The sequence below is a fragment of the Scyliorhinus torazame genome, unplaced genomic scaffold (genome assembly GCF_047496885.1).
Source record: "Scyliorhinus torazame isolate Kashiwa2021f unplaced genomic scaffold, sScyTor2.1 scaffold_740, whole genome shotgun sequence".
Classification (NCBI taxonomy): Eukaryota; Metazoa; Chordata; class Chondrichthyes; order Carcharhiniformes; family Scyliorhinidae; genus Scyliorhinus; species Scyliorhinus torazame.
The window spans coordinates 51,385-68,209 of NW_027308467.1; positions in this window are offsets into that span (position 1 = coordinate 51,385).

Sequence of the window (16,825 nt, forward strand, 5' to 3'; positions counted from 1 at the left end):
AAACAGTGACTCTGTACAGTTACACAGTGAGTGATCCTCACCCTGAATAAACAGTGACTCTGTACAGTTACACAGTGAGTGATCCTCACCCTGCTGAATAATCAGTGACTCTGTACAGTTACACAGTGAGTGATCCTCACCCTGAATAAACAGTGACTCTGTACAGTTATACAGTGAGTGATCCTCACCCTGAATAAACAGTGACTCTGTACAGTTACACAGTGAGTGATCCTCACCCTGAATAAACAGTGACTCTGTACAGTTACACAGTGAGTGATCCTCACCCTGCTGAATAAACAGTGACTCTGTACAGTTACACAGTGAGTGATCCTCACCCTGCTGAATAAACAGTGACTCTGTACAGTTACACAGTGAGTGATCCTCACCCTGAATAAACAGTGACTCTGTACAGTTACACAGTGAGTGATCCTCACCCTGAATAAACAGTGACTCTGTACAGTTACACAGTGAGTGACCCTCACCCTGAATAAACAGTGACACTGTACAGTTACACAGTGAGTGACCCTCACCCTGCTGAATAAACAGTGACACTGTACAGTTACACAGTGAGTGACCCTCACCCTGCTGAATAAACAGTGACTCTGTACAGTTACACAGTGAGTGATCCTTACCCTGAATAAACAGTGACTCTGTACAGTTACACAGTGAGTGATCCTCACCCAGCTGAATAAACAGTGTCTCTGTACTGTTACACAGTGAGTGACCCTCACCCTGAATAAACAGTGACTCTGTACAGTTACACAGTGAGTGATCCTCACCCTGCTGAATAAACAGTGACACTGTACAGTTACACAGTGAGTGATCCTTACCCTGAATAAACAGTGACACTGTACAGTTACACAGTGAGTGATCCTCACCCAGCTGAATAAACAGTGACTCTGTACAGTTACACAGTGAGTGATCCTCACCCTGCTGAATAAACAGTGTCTCTGTACTGTTACACAGTGAGTGACCCTCACCCTGAATAAACAGTGACTCTGTACAGTTACACAGTGAGTGATCCTCACCCTGAATAAACAGTGACTCTGTACAGTTACACAGTGAGTGATCCTCGCCCTGAATAAACAGTGACTCTGTACAGTTACACAGTGAGTGATCCTCACCCTGCTGAATAAACAGTGACTCTGTACAGTTACACAGTGAGTGATCCTCACCCTGAATAAACAGTGACTCTGTACAGTTACACAGTGAGTGATCCTCACCCTGAATAAACAGTGACTCTGTACAGTTACACAGTGAGTGATCCTCACCCTGAATAAACAGTGACTCTGTACAGTTACACAGTGAGTGATCCTCACACTGCTGAATAAACAGTGACACTGTACAGTTACACAGTGAGTGATTCTCACCCTGAATAAACAGTGACTCTGTACAGTTACACAGTGAGTGATCCTCACCCTGAATAAACAGTTACTCTGTACAGTTACACAGTGAGTGATCCTCACCCTGAATAAACAGTGACTCTGTACAGTTACACAGTGAGTGATCCTCACCCTGAATAAACAGTCACTCTGTACAGTTACACAGTGAGTGATCCTCACCCTGAATAAACAGTGACTCTGTACAGTTACACAGTGAGTGATCCTCACCCAGAATAAACAGTGACTCTGTACAGTTACACAGTGAGTGATCCTCACGCTGCTGAATAAAAAGTGACTCTGTACAGTTACTCAGTGAGTGATCCTCACGCTGAATAAACAGTGACTCTGTACAGTTACACAGTGAGAGATCCTCACCCTGAATAAACAGTGACTCTGTACAGTTACACAGTGAGTGATCCTCGCCCTGAATAAACAGTGACTCTGTACAGTTACACAGTGAGTGATCCTCACCCTGAATAAACAGTGACTCTGTACAGTTACACAGTGAGTGATCCTCACCCTGCTGAATAAACAGTGACTCTGTACAGTTACACAGTGAGTGATCCTCACCCTGCTGAATAAACAGTGACTCTGTACAGTTACACAGTGAGTGATCATCACCCTGAATAAACAGTGACTCTGTACAGTTACACAGTGAGTGATCCTCACCCTGCTGAATAAACAGTGACTCTGTACAGTTACACAGTGAGTGATCCTCACCCTGAATAAACAGTGACTCTGTACAGTTACACAGTGAGTGATCCTCACCCTGCTGAATAAACAGTGACTCTGTACAGTTACACAGTGAGTGATCCTCACCCTGCTGAATAAACAGTGTCTCTGTACAGTTACACAGTGAGTGATCCTCACACTGCTGAATAAACAGTGACTCTGTACAGTTACACAGTGAGTGATCCTCACCCTGCTGAATAGACAGTGAATCTGTACAGTTACACAGTGAGTGATCCTCACCCTGCTGAATAAACAGTGTCTCTGTACAGTTACACAGTGAGTGATCCTCACCCTGAATAAACAGTGACTCTGTACAGTTACACAGTGAGTGATCCTCACCCTGCTGAATAAACAGTGACTCTGTACATTTACACAGTGAGTGATCCTCACTCTGAATAAACAGTGACTCTGTACAGTTACACAGTGAGTGACCCTCACCCTGAATAAACAGTGACTCTGTACAGTTACACAGTGAGTGATACTCACCCTGCTGAATAAACAGTGACTCTGTACAGTTACACAGTGAGTGATCCTCACCCTGCTGAATAAACAGTGACTCTGTACAGTTACACAGTGAGTGATCCTCACCCTGAATAAACAGTGACTCTGTACAGTTACACAGTGAGTGATCCTCACCCTGCTGAATAAACAGTGACTCTGTACAGTTACACAGTGAGTGATCCTCACTCTGCTGAATAAACAGTGACTCTGTACAGTTACACAGTGAGTGATCCTCACCCTGCTGAATAAACAGTGACTCTGTACAGTTACAGTGAGTGATCCTCACCCTGCTGAATAAACAGTGACTCTGTACAGTTACACAGTGAGTGATCCTCACCCTGAATAAACAGTGACTATGTACAGTTACACAGTGAGTGATCCTCACCCTGCTGAATAAACAGTGACTCTGTACAGTTACACAGTGAGTGATCCTCACCCTGTATAAACAGTGACTCTGTACAGTTACACAGTGAGTGATCCTCACCCTGAATAAACAGTGACTCTGTACAGTTACACAGTGAGTGATTCCCACCCTGAATAAACAGTGACTCTGTACAGTTACACAGTGAGTGATCCTCACCCTGAATAAACAGTGACTCTGTACAGTTACACAGTGAGTGATCCTCACCCTGAATAAACAGTGACTCTGTACAGTTACACAGTGAGTGATCCTCACCCTGAATAAACAGTGACTCTGTACAGTTACACAGTGAGTGACCCTCACCCTGAATAAACAGTGACACTGTACAGTTACACAGTGAGTGACCCTCACCCTGCTGAATAAACAGTGACTCTGTACAGTTACACAGTGAGTGATCCTTACCCTGAATAAACAGTGACACTGTACAGTTACACAGTGAGTGATCCTCACCCTGCTGAATAAACAGTGACTCTGTACAGTTACACAGTGAGTGACTCTCACCCTGAATAAACAATGACTCTGTACAGTTACACAGTGAGTGATCCTCACCCTGCTGAATAAACAGTGACTCTGTACAGTTACACAGTGAGTGACCCTCACCCTGAATAAACAGTGACTCTGTACAGTTACACAGTGAGTGACACTCACCCTGAATAAACAGTGACTCTGTACAGTTACACAGTGAGTGACCATCACCCTGCTGAATAAACAGCGACTCTGTACAGTTACACAGTGAGTGACCCTCACCCTGAATAAACAGTGACTCTGTACAGTTACACAGTGAGTGATCCTCACCCTGCTGAATAAACAGTGACTCTGTACAGTTACACAGTGAGTGACTCTCACCCTGAATAAACAGTGACTCTGTACAGTTACACAGTGAGTGATCCTCACCCTGCTGAATAAACAGTGACTCTGTACAGTTACACAGTGAGTGAACCTCACCCTGAATAAACAGTGACTCTGTACAGTTACACAGTGAGTGATCCTCACCCTGAATAAACAGTTACTCTGTACAGTTACACAGTGAGTGATCCTCACCCTGAATAAACAGTGACTCTGTACAGTTACACAGTGAGTGATCCTCACCCTGCTGAATAAACAGTGACTCTGTAAAGTTACACAGTGAGTGATCCTCACCCTGCTAAATAAACAGTGACTCTGTACAGTTACACAGTGAGTGATCCTCACCCTGAATAAACAGTGACTCTGTACAGTTACACAGTGAGTGATCCTCACCCTGCTGAATAAACAGTGACTCTGTACAGTTACACAGTGAGTGATCCTCACCCTGAATAAACAGTGACTCTGTACAGTTACACAGTGAGTGATCCTCACCCTGCTGAAGAAACAGTGACTCTGTACAGTTACACAGTGAGTGATCCTCACCCTGCTGAATAAACAGTGTCTCTGTACAGTTACACAGTGAGTGACCCTCACCCTGCTGAATAAACAGTGACTCTGTACAGTTACACAGTGAGTGATCCTCACCCTGCTGAATAAACAGTGACTCTGTACAGTTACACAGTGAGTGATCCTCACCCTGAATAAACAGTGACTCTGTACAGTTACACAGTGAGTGATCCTCACCCTGCTGAATAAACAGTGACTCAGTACAGTTACAGTGAGTGATCCTCCCCCTGCTGAATAAACAGTGACTCTGTACAGTTACACAGTGAGTGATCCTCACCCTGCTGAATAAACAGTGACTCTGTACAGTTACATAGTGAGTGATCCTCACCCTGTTGAATAAACAGTGTCTCTGTACAGTTACACAGTGAGTGATCCTCACCCTGAATAAACAGTGATTCTGTACAGTTACACAGTGAGTGACCCTCACCCTGAATAAACAGTGACTCTGTACAGTTACACAGTGAGTGATCCTCACCCTGAATAAACAGTTACTCTGTACAGTTACACGTGAGTGACCCTCACCCTGAATAAACAGTGACTCTGTACAGTTACACAGTGAGTGATCCTCACCCTGAATAAACAGTGACTCTGTACAGTTACACAGTGAGTGATCCTCACCCTGCTGAATAAACAGTGACTCTGTACAGTTACACAGTGAGTGATCCTCACCCTGAATAAACAGTGACTCTGTACAGTTACGCAGTGAGTGATCCTCACCCTGCTGAATAAACAGTGACTCTGTACAGTTACAGTGAGTGATCCTCACCCTGCTGAATAAACAGTGACTCTGTACAGTTACACAGTGAGTGATCCTCACCCTGAATAAACAGTGAATCTGTACAGTTACACAGTGAGTGATCCTCACCCTGCTGAATAAACAGTGACTCTGTACAGTTACACAGTGAGTGACCCTCACCCTGCTGAATAAACACTGACTCTGTACAGTTACAGAGTGAGTGATCCTCACCCTGAATAAACAGTGACTCTGTACAGTTACACAGTGAGTGATCCTCGCCCTGAATAAACAGTGACTCTGTACAGTTACACAGTGAGTGATCATCACCCTGAATAAACAGTGACTCTGTACAGTTACACAGTGAGTGATCCTCACCCTGCTGAATAAACAGTGACTCTGTACAGTTACACAGTGAGTGATCATCACCCTGAATAAACAGTGACTCTGTACAGTTACACAGTGAGTGATCCTCACCCTGCTGAATAAACAGTGACTCTGTACAGTTACACAGTGAGTGATCCTCACCCTGAATAAACAGTGACTCTGTACAGTTACACAGTGAGTGATCCTCACCCTGAATAAACAGTGACTCTGTACAGTTACACAGTGAGTGATCCTCACCCTGCTGAATAAACAGTGACTCTGTACAGTTACACAGTGAGTGATCCTCACCCTGCTGAATAAACAGTGTCTCTGTACAGTTACACAGTGAGTGATCCTCACCCTGAATAAACAGTGACTCTGTACAGTTACACAGTGAGTGATCCTCACCCTGCTGAATAAACAGTGACTCTGTACAGTTACACAGTGAGTGATCCTCACTCTGCTGAATAAACAGTGACTCTGTACAGTTACACAGTGAGTGACCCTCACCCTGCTGAATAAACAGTGACTCTGGACAGTTACACAGTGAGTGATCCTCACCCTGCTGAATAAACAGTGACTCTGTACAGTTACAGTGAGTGATCCTCACCCTGCTGAATAAACAGTGACTCTGTACAGTTACACAGTGAGTGATCCTCACCCTGAATAAACAGTGACTATGTACAGTTACACAGTGAGTGATCCTCACCCTGCTGAATAAACAGTGACTCTGTACAGTTACACAGTGAGTGACCCTCACCCTGCTGAATAAACAGTGACTCTGGACAGTTACACAGTGAGTGATCCTCACCCTGCTGAATAAACAGTGACTCTGTACAGTTACAGTGAGTGATCCTCACCCTGCTGAATAAACAGTGACTCTGTACAGTTACACAGTGAGTGATCCTCACCCTGAATAAACAGTGACTATGTACAGTTACACAGTGAGTGATCCTCACCCTGCTGAATAAACAGTGACTCTGTACAGTTACACAGTGAGTGATCCTCACCCTGTATAAACAGTGACTCTGTACAGTTACACAGTGAGTGATCCTCACCCTGAATAAACAGTGACTCTGTACAGTTACACAGTGAGTGATTCCCACCCTGAATAAACAGTGACTCTGTACAGTTACACAGTGAGTGATCCTCACCCTGAATAAACAGTGACTCTGTACAGTTACACAGTGAGTGATCCTCACCCTGAATAAACAGTGACTCTGTACAGTTACACAGTGAGTGATCCTCACCCTGAATAAACAGTGACTCTGTACAGTTACACAGTGAGTGACCCTCACCCTGAATAAACAGTGACACTGTACAGTTACACAGTGAGTGACCCTCACCCTGCTGAATAAACAGTGACCCTGTACAGTTACACAGTGAGTGATCCTCACCCTGCTGAATAAACAGTGACTCTGTACAGTTACACAGTGAGTGATCCTCACCCTGAATAAACAGTGACTCTGTACAGTTACACAGTGAGTGATCCTCACCCTGAATAAACAGTGACTCTGTACAGTTACACAGTGAGTGATCCTTACCCTGAATAAACAGTGACACTGTACAGTTACACAGTGAGTGATCCTCACCCTGCTGAATAAACAGTGACTCTGTACAGTTACACAGTGAGTGACTCTCACCCTGAATAAACAATGACTCTGTACAGTTACACAGTGAGTGATCCTCACCCTGCTGAATAAACAGTGACTCTGTACAGTTACACAGTGAGTGACCCTCACCCTGAATAAACAGTGACTCTGTACAGTTACACAGTGAGTGACACTCACCCTGAATAAACAGTGACTCTGTACAGTTACACAGTGAGTGACCATCACCCTGCTGAATAAACAGCGACTCTGTACAGTTACACAGTGAGTGACCCTCACCCTGAATAAACAGTGACTCTGTACAGTTACACAGTGAGTGATCCTCACCCTGCTGAATAAACAGTGACTCTGTACAGTTACACAGTGAGTGACTCTCACCCTGAATAAACAGTGACTCTGGACAGTTACACAGTGAGTGATCCTCACCCTGCTGAATAAACAGTGACTCTGTACAGTTACACAGTGAGTGACCCTCACCCTGAATAAACAGTGACTCTGTACAGTTACACAGTGAGTGAACCTCACCCTGAATAAACAGTGACTCTGTACAGTTACACAGTGAGTGATCCTCACCCTGAATAAACAGTGACTCTGTACAGTTACACAGTGAGTGATCCTCACCCTGCTGAATAAACAGTGACTCTGTACAGTTACACAGTGAGTGATCCTCACCCTGAATAAACAGTGACTCTGTACAGTTACACAGTGAGTGATCCTCACCCTGAATAAACAGTGAGTCTGTACAGTTACACAGTGAGTGATCCTCAACCTGAATAAACAGTGAGTCTGTACAGTTACACAGTGAGTGATCCTCACCCTGAATAAACAGTGACTCTGTACAGTTACACAGTGAGTGATCCTCACCCTGAATAAACAGTGACTCTGTACAGTTACACAGTGAGTGATCCTCACCCTGAATAAACAGTGACTCTGTACAGTTACACAGTGAGTGATCCTCACCCTGCTGAATAAACAGTGACTCTGTACAGTTACACAGTGAGTGATCCTCACCCTGCTGAATAAACAGTCACTCTGTACAGTTACACAGTGAGTGATCCTCACCCTGAATAAACAGTGACTCTGTACAGTTACACAGTGAGTGATCCTCACGCTGCTGAATAAACAGTGACTCTGTACAGTTACACAGTGAGTGATCCTCAACCTGAATAAACAGTGACTCTGTACAGTTACACAGTGAGTGATCCTCACCCTGCTGAATAAACAGTGACTCTGTACAGTTACACAGTGAGTGATCCTCACCCTGAATAAACAGTGACTCTGTACAGTTACACAGTGAGTGATCCTCACCCTGCTGAATAAAAAGTGACTCTGTACAGTTACTCAGTGAGTGATCCTCACGCTGAATAAACAGTGACTCTGTACAGTTACACAGTGAGTGACCCTCACCCTGAATAAACAGTGACTCTGTACAGTTACACAGTGAGTGATCCTCACCCTGCTGAATAAACAGTGACTCTGCACAGTTACACAGTGAGTGATCCTCACCCTGAATAAACAGTGACTCTGTACAGTTACACAGTGAGTGATCCTCACCCTGAATAAACAGTGACTCTGTACAGTTACACAGTGAGTGATCCTCACCCTGAATAAACAGTTACTCTGTACAGTTACACAGTGAGTGATCCTCACCCTGAATAAACAGTGACTCTGTCCAGTTACACAGTGAGTGATTCTCACCCTGAATAAACAGTGACACTGTACAGATACACAGTGAGTGATCCTCACCCTGAATAAACAGTTACTCTGTACAGTTACACAGTGAGTGACCCTCACCCTGAATAAACAGTGACTCTGTACAGTTACACAGTGAGTGACCCTCACCCTGAATAAACAGTGACTCTGTACAGTTACACAGTGAGTGATCCTCACCCTGAATAAACAGTGACTCTGTACAGTTACACAGTGAGTGATCCTCACCCTGCTGAATAAACAGTGACTCTGCACAGTTACACAGTGAGTGATCCTCACCCTGAATAAACAGTGACTCTGTACAGTTACACAGTGAGTGATCCTCACCCTGAATAAACAGTGACTCTGTACAGTTACACAGTGAGTGATCCTCACCCTGAATAAACAGTTACTCTGTACAGTTACACAGTGAGTGATTCTCACCCTGAATAAACAGTGACACTGTACAGATACACAGTGAGTGATCCTCACCCTGAATAAACAGTTACTCTGTACAGTTACACAGTGAGTGATCCTCACCCGGCTGAATAAACAGTGACTCTGTACAGTTACACAGTGAGTGATCCTCACCCGGCTGAATAAACAGTGACTCTGTACAGTTACACAGTGAGTGATCCTCACCCTGAATAAACAGTGACTCTGTACAGTTACACAGTGAGTGATCCTCACCCTGCTGAATAAACAGTGACTCTGTACAGTTACACAGTGAGTGATCCTCACACTGAATAAACAGTGACTCTGTACAGTTACACAGTGAGTGATCCTCACCCTGCTGAATAAACAGTGACTCTGTACAGTTACACAGTGAGTGATCCTCACCCTGAATAAACAGTGACTCTGTACAGTTACACAGTGAGTGATCCTCACCCTGCTGAATAAACAGTGACTCTGTACAGTTACACAGTGAGTGATCCTCACCCTGCTAAATAAACAGTGACTCTGTACAGTTACACAGTGAGTGATCCTCACCCTGAATAAACAGTGACTCTGTACAGTTACACAGTGAGTGATCCTCACCCTGCTGAATAAACAGTGACTCTGTACAGTTACACTGTGAGTGATCCTCACCCTGCTGAATCAACAGTGACTCTGTACAGTTACACAGTGAGTGATCCTCACCCTGAATAAACAGTGACTCTGTACAGTTACACAGTGAGTGATCCTCACCCTGAATAAACAGTGTCTCTGTACAGTTACACAGTGAGTGATCCTCACCCTGAATAAACAGTGACTCTGCACAGTTACACAGTGAGTGATCCTCACCCTGCTGAAGAAACAGTGACTCTGTACAGTTACACAGTGAGTGATCCTCACCCTGCTGAATAAACAGTGACTCTGCAGTTACACAGTGAGTGACCCTCACCCTGCTGAATAAACAGTGACTCTGTACAGTTACACAGTGAGTGATCCTCACCCTGCTGAATAAACAGTGACTCTGTACAGTTACACAGTGAGTGATCCTCACCCTGAATAAACAGTGACTCTGTACAGTTACACAGTGAGTGATCCTCACCCTGCTGAATAAACAGTGACTCTGTACAGTTACACAGTGAGTGACCCTCACCCTGCTGAATAAACAGTGACTCTGTACAGTTAAACAGTGAGTGATCCTCACCCTGCTGAATAAACAGTGACTCTGTACAGTTACACAGTGAGTGACCCTCACCCTGAATAAACAGTGACTCTGTACAGTTACACAGTGAGTGATCCTCACCCTGCTGAATAAACAGTGTCTCTATACAGTTACACAGTGAGTGATCCTCACCCTGAATAAACAGTGACTCTGTACAGTTACACAGTGAGTGATCCTCACCCTGCTGAATAAACAGTGTCTCTGTACAGTTACACAGTGAGTGATCCTCACCCTGAATAAACAGTGACTCTGTACAGTTACACAGTGAGTGATCCTCACCCTGCTGAATAAACAGTGACTCTGTACAGTTACACAGTGAGTGATCCTCACCCTGCTGAATAAACAGTGACTCTGTACAGTTACACAGTGAGTGATCCTCACCCTGAATAAACAGTGACTCTGTACTGTTACACAGTAAGTGATCCTCGCCCTGAATAAACAGTGACTCTGTACAGTTACACAGTGAGTGATCCTCACCCTGCTGAATAAACAGTGACTCTGTACAGTTACACAGTGAGTGATCCTCACCCTGCTGAATAAACAGTGACTCTGTACAGTTACAGTGAGTGATCCTCACCCTGCTGAATAAACAGTGACTCTGTACAGTTACACAGTGAGTGATCCTCACCCTGCTGAATAAACAGTGTCTCTGTACAGTTACACAGTGAGTGATCCTCACCCTGAATAAACAGTGACTCTGTACAGTTACACAGTGAGTGATCCTCACCCTGCTGAATAAACAGTGACTCTGTACAGTTACACAGTGAGTGATCCTCACCCTGCTGAATAAACAGTGACCCTGTACAGTTACACAGTGAGTGATCCTCACACTGCTGAATAAACAGTGTCTCTGTACAGTTACACAGTGAGTGATCCTCACCCTGAATAAACAGTGACTCTGTACAGTTACACAGTGAGTGATTCCCACCCTGAATAAACAGTGACTCTGTACAGTTACACAGTGAGTGATCCTCACCCTGAATAAACAGTGACTCTGTACAGTTACACAGTGAGTGATCCTCACCCTGCTGAATAAACAGTGACTCTGTACAGTTACACAGTGAGTGATCCTCACCCTGCTGAATACACAGTGACTCTGTACAGTTACACAGTGAGTGATCCTCACCCTGAATAAACAGTGACTCTGTACAGTTACACAGTGAGTGATTCCCACCCTGAATAAACAGTGACTCTGTACAGTTACACAGTGAGTGATCCTCACCCTGAATAAACAGTGACTCTGTACAGTTACACAGTGAGTGATCCTCACCCTGAATAAACAGTGACTCTGTACAGTTACACAGTGAGTGATCCTCACCCTGAATAAACAGTGACTCTGTACAGTTACACAGTGAGTGATCCTCACCCTGAATAAACAGTGACTCTGTACAGTTATACAGTGAGTGATCCTCACCCTGAATAAACAGTGACTCTGTACAGTTACACAGTGAGTGATCCTCACCCTGAATAAACAGTGACTCTGTACAGTTACACAGTGAGTGATCCTCACCCTGCTGAATAAACAGTGACTCTGTACAGTTACACAGTGAGTGATCCTCACCCTGCTGAATAAACAGTGACTCTGTACAGTTACACAGTGAGTGATCCTCACCCTGAATAAACAGTGACTCTGTACAGTTACACAGTGAGTGATCCTCACCCTGAATAAACAGTGACGCTGTACAGTTACACAGTGAGTGATCCTCACCCTGAATAAACAGTGACTCTGTACAGTTACACAGTGAGTGATCCTCACCCTGCTGAATAAACAGTGACTCTGTACAGTTACACAGTGAGTGATCCTCACCCTGAATAAACAGTGACTCTGTACAGTTACACAGTGAGTGATCCTCACCCTGAATAAACAGTGACTCTGTACAGTTACACAGTGAGTGACCCTCACCCTGAATAAACAGTGACACTGTACAGTTACACAGTGAGTGACCCTCACCCTGCTGAATAAACAGTGACACTGTACAGTTACACAGTGAGTGACCCTCACCCTGCTGAATAAACAGTGACTCTGTACAGTTACACAGTGAGTGATCCTTACCCTGAATAAACAGTGACTCTGTACAGTTACACAGTGAGTGATCCTCACCCAGCTGAATAAACAGTGTCTCTGTACTGTTACACAGTGAGTGACCCTCACCCTGAATAAACAGTGACTCTGTACAGTTACACAGTGAGTGATCCTCACCCTGCTGAATAAACAGTGACACTGTACAGTTACACAGTGAGTGATCCTTACCCTGAATAAACAGTGACACTGTACAGTTACACAGTGAGTGATCCTCACCCAGCTGAATAAACAGTGACTCTGTACAGTTACACAGTGAGTGATCCTCACCCTGCTGAATAAACAGTGACTCTGTACAGTTACACAGTGAGTGATCCTCACCCTGAATAAACAGTGACTCTGTACAGTTACACAGTGAGTGATCCTCACCCTGAATAAACAGTGACTCTGTACAGTTACACAGTGAGTGATCCTCACCCTGAATAAACAGTGACTCTGTACAGTTACACAGTGAGTGATCCTCACCCTGCTGAATAAACAGTGACTCTGTACAGTTACACAGTGAGTGACCCTCACCCTGCTGAATAAACAGTGACTCTGTACAGTTACACAGTGAGTGATCCTCACCCCGAATAAACAGTGACTCAGTACAGTTACACAGTGAGTGATCCTCACCCTGAATAAACAGTGACTCTGTACAGTTACACAGTGAGTGACCCTCACACTGCTGAATAAACAGTGACCCTGTACAGTTACGCAGTGAGTGATCCTCACCCTGCTGAATAAACAGTGACTCTGTACAGTTACACAGTGAGTGACCCTCACCCTGAATAAACAGTGACTCTGTATAGTTACACAGTGAGTGATCCTCACCCTGCTGAATAAACAGTGACTCTGTATAGTTACACAGTGAGTGATTCTCACCCTGAATAAACAGTGACTCTGTACAGTTACACAGTGAGTGATCCTCACCCTGCTGAATAAACAGTGACTCTGTGCAGTTACACAGTGAGTGATCCTCACCCTGAATAAACAGTGACTCTGTACAGTTACACAGTGTGTGATCCTCACCCTGAATAAACAGTGACTATGTACAGTTACACAGTGAGTGACCCTCACCCTGAATAAACAGTGACTCTGTACAGTTACACAGTGAGTGATCCTCACCCTGCTGAATAAACAGTGACTCTGTACAGTTACACAGTGAGTGATCCTCACCCTGAATAAACAGTGACTCTGTACAGTTACACAGTGAGTGACCCTCACCCTGAATAAACAGTGACTCTGTACAGTTACACAGTGAGTGATCCTCACCCTGAATAAACAGTGACTCTGTACAGTTACACAGTGAGTGATCCTCACCCTGAATAAACAGTGACTCTGTACAGTTACACAGTGAGTGATCCTCACCCTGAATAAACAGTGACTCTGTACAGTTACACAGTGAGTGATCCTCACCCTGAATAAACAGTGACTCTGTACAGTTACACAGTGAGTGATTCCCACCCTGAATAAACAGTGACTCTGTACAGTTACACAGTGACTGACCCTCACCCTGAATAAACAGTGACTCTGGACAGTTACACAGTGAGTGATCCTCACCCTGAATAAACAGTGACTCTGTACAGTTACACAGTGAGTGATCCTCACCCTGAATAAACAGTGACTCTGTACAGTTACAAAGTGAGTGATCCTCACCCTGAATAAACAGTGACTCTGTACAGTTACACAGTGAGTGATCCTCACCCTGAATAAACAGTGACTCTGTACAGTTACACAGTGAGTGATCCTAACACTGAATAAACAGTGACTCTGTACAGTTACACAGTGAGTGATCCTCACCCTGATTAAACAGTGACTCTGTACAGTTACACAGTGAGTGATCCTCACCCTGAATAAACAGTGACTCTGTACAGTTACACAGTGAGTGAACCTCACCCTGAATAAACAGTGACTCTGTACAGTTACACAGTGAGTGATCCTCACCCTGAATAAACAGTGACTCTCTACAGTTACACAGTGAGTGATCCTCACCCTGCTGAATAAACAGTCACTCTGGACAGTTACACAGTGAGTGATCCTCACCCTGCTGAATAAACAGTGACTCTGTACAGTTACACAGTGAGTGATCCTCACCCTGAATAAACAGTGACTCTGTACAGTTACACAGTGAGTGATCCTCACCCTGCTGAATAAACAGTGACTCTGTACAGTTACACAGTGAGTGATCCTCACCCTGAATAAACAGTGACTCTGTACAGTTACACAGTGAGTGATCCTCACCCTGCTGAATAAACAGTGACTCTGTACAGTTACACAGTGAGTGATCCTCGCCCTGAATAAACAGTGACTCTGTACAGTTACACAGTGAGTGACCCTCACCCTGAATAAACAGTGACTCTGTACAGTTACACAGTGAGTGATCCTCACCCTGAATAAACAGTGACTCTGTACAGTTACACAGTGAGTGATCCTCACCCTGCTGAATAAACAGTGACTCTGTACAGTTACACAGTGAGTGATCCTCACCCTGAATAAACAGTGACTCTGTACAGTTACACAGTGAGTGATCCTCACCCTGCTGAATAAACAGTGACTCTGTACAGTTACACAGTGAGTGACCCTCACCCTGAATAAACAGTGACTCTGTACAGTTACACAGTGAGTGATCCTCACCCTGAATAAACAGTGACTCTGTACAGTTACACAGTGAGTGATCCTCACCCTGCTGAATAAACAGTGACTCTGTACAGTTACACAGTGAGTGATCCTCACCCTGCTGAATAAACAGTGACTCTGTACAGTTACACAGTGAGTGATCCTCACCCTGAATAAACAGTGACTCTGTACAGTTACACAGTGAGTGATCCTCACCCTGAATAAACAGTGACTCTGTACAGTTACACAGTGAGTGATCCTCACCCTGCTGAATAAACAGTGACTCTGTACAGTTACACAGTGAGTGACCCTCACCCTGAATAAACAGTGACTCTGTACAGTTACACAGTGAGTGATCCTCACCCTGAATAAACAGTGACTCTGTACAGTTACACAGTGAGTGATCCTCGCCCTGCGGAATAAACAGTGACTCTGTACAGTTACACAGTGAGTGATCCTCACACTGAATAAACAGTGACTCTGTACAGTTACACAGTGAGTGATCCTCACCCTGCTGAATAAACAGTGACTCTGTACAGTTACACAGTGAGTGATCCTCACCCTGAATAAACAGTGACTCTGTACAGTTACACAGTGAGTGATCCTCACCCTGAATAAACAGTGACTCTGTACAGTTACACAGTGAGTGATCCTCACCCTGTTGAATAAACAGTGACTCTGTACAGTTACACAGTGAGTAATCCTCACCCTGCTGAATAAACAGTGACTCTGGACAGTTACACAGTGAGTGATCCTCACCCTGAATAAACAGTGACTCTGTACAGTTACACAGTGAGTGATCCTCACCCTGAATAAACAGTGACTCTGTACAGTTACACAGTGGGTGATCCTCACCCTGAATAAACAGTGACTCTGTACAGTTACACAGTGAGTGATCCTCACCCTGAATAAACAGTGACTCTGTACAGTTACACAGCGAGTGATCCTCACCCTGAATAAACAGTGACTCTGTACAGTTACACAGTGAGTGATCCTCACCCTGAATAAACAGTGACTCTGTACAGTTACACAGTGAGTGATCCTAACACTGAATAAACAGTGACTCTGTACAGTTACACAGTGAGTGATCCTCACCCTGCTGAATAAACAGTGACTCTGTACAGTTACACAGTGAGTGATCCTCACCCTGCTGAATAAACAGTGACTCTGTACAGTTACACAGTGAGTGATCCTCACCCTGAATAAACAGTGACTCTGTACAGTTACACAGTGAGTGATCCTCACCCTGAATAAACAGTGACTCTGTACAGTTACACAGTGAGTGATCCTCACCCTGCTGAATAAACAGTGACTCTGTACAGTTACACAGTGAGTGACCCTCACCCTGAATAAACAGTGACTCTGTACAGTTACACAGTGAGTGATCCTCACCCTGAATAAACAGTGACTCTGTACAGTTACACAGTGAGTGATCCTCGCCCTGCGGAATAAACAGTGACTCTGTACAGTTACACAGTGAGTGATCCTCACACTGAATAAACAGTGACTCTGTACAGTTACACAGTGAGTGATCCTCACCCTGCTGAATAAACAGTGACTCTGTACAGTTACACAGTGAGTGATCCTCACCCTGAATAAACAGTGACTCTGTACAGTTACACAGTGAGTGATCCTCACCCTGAATA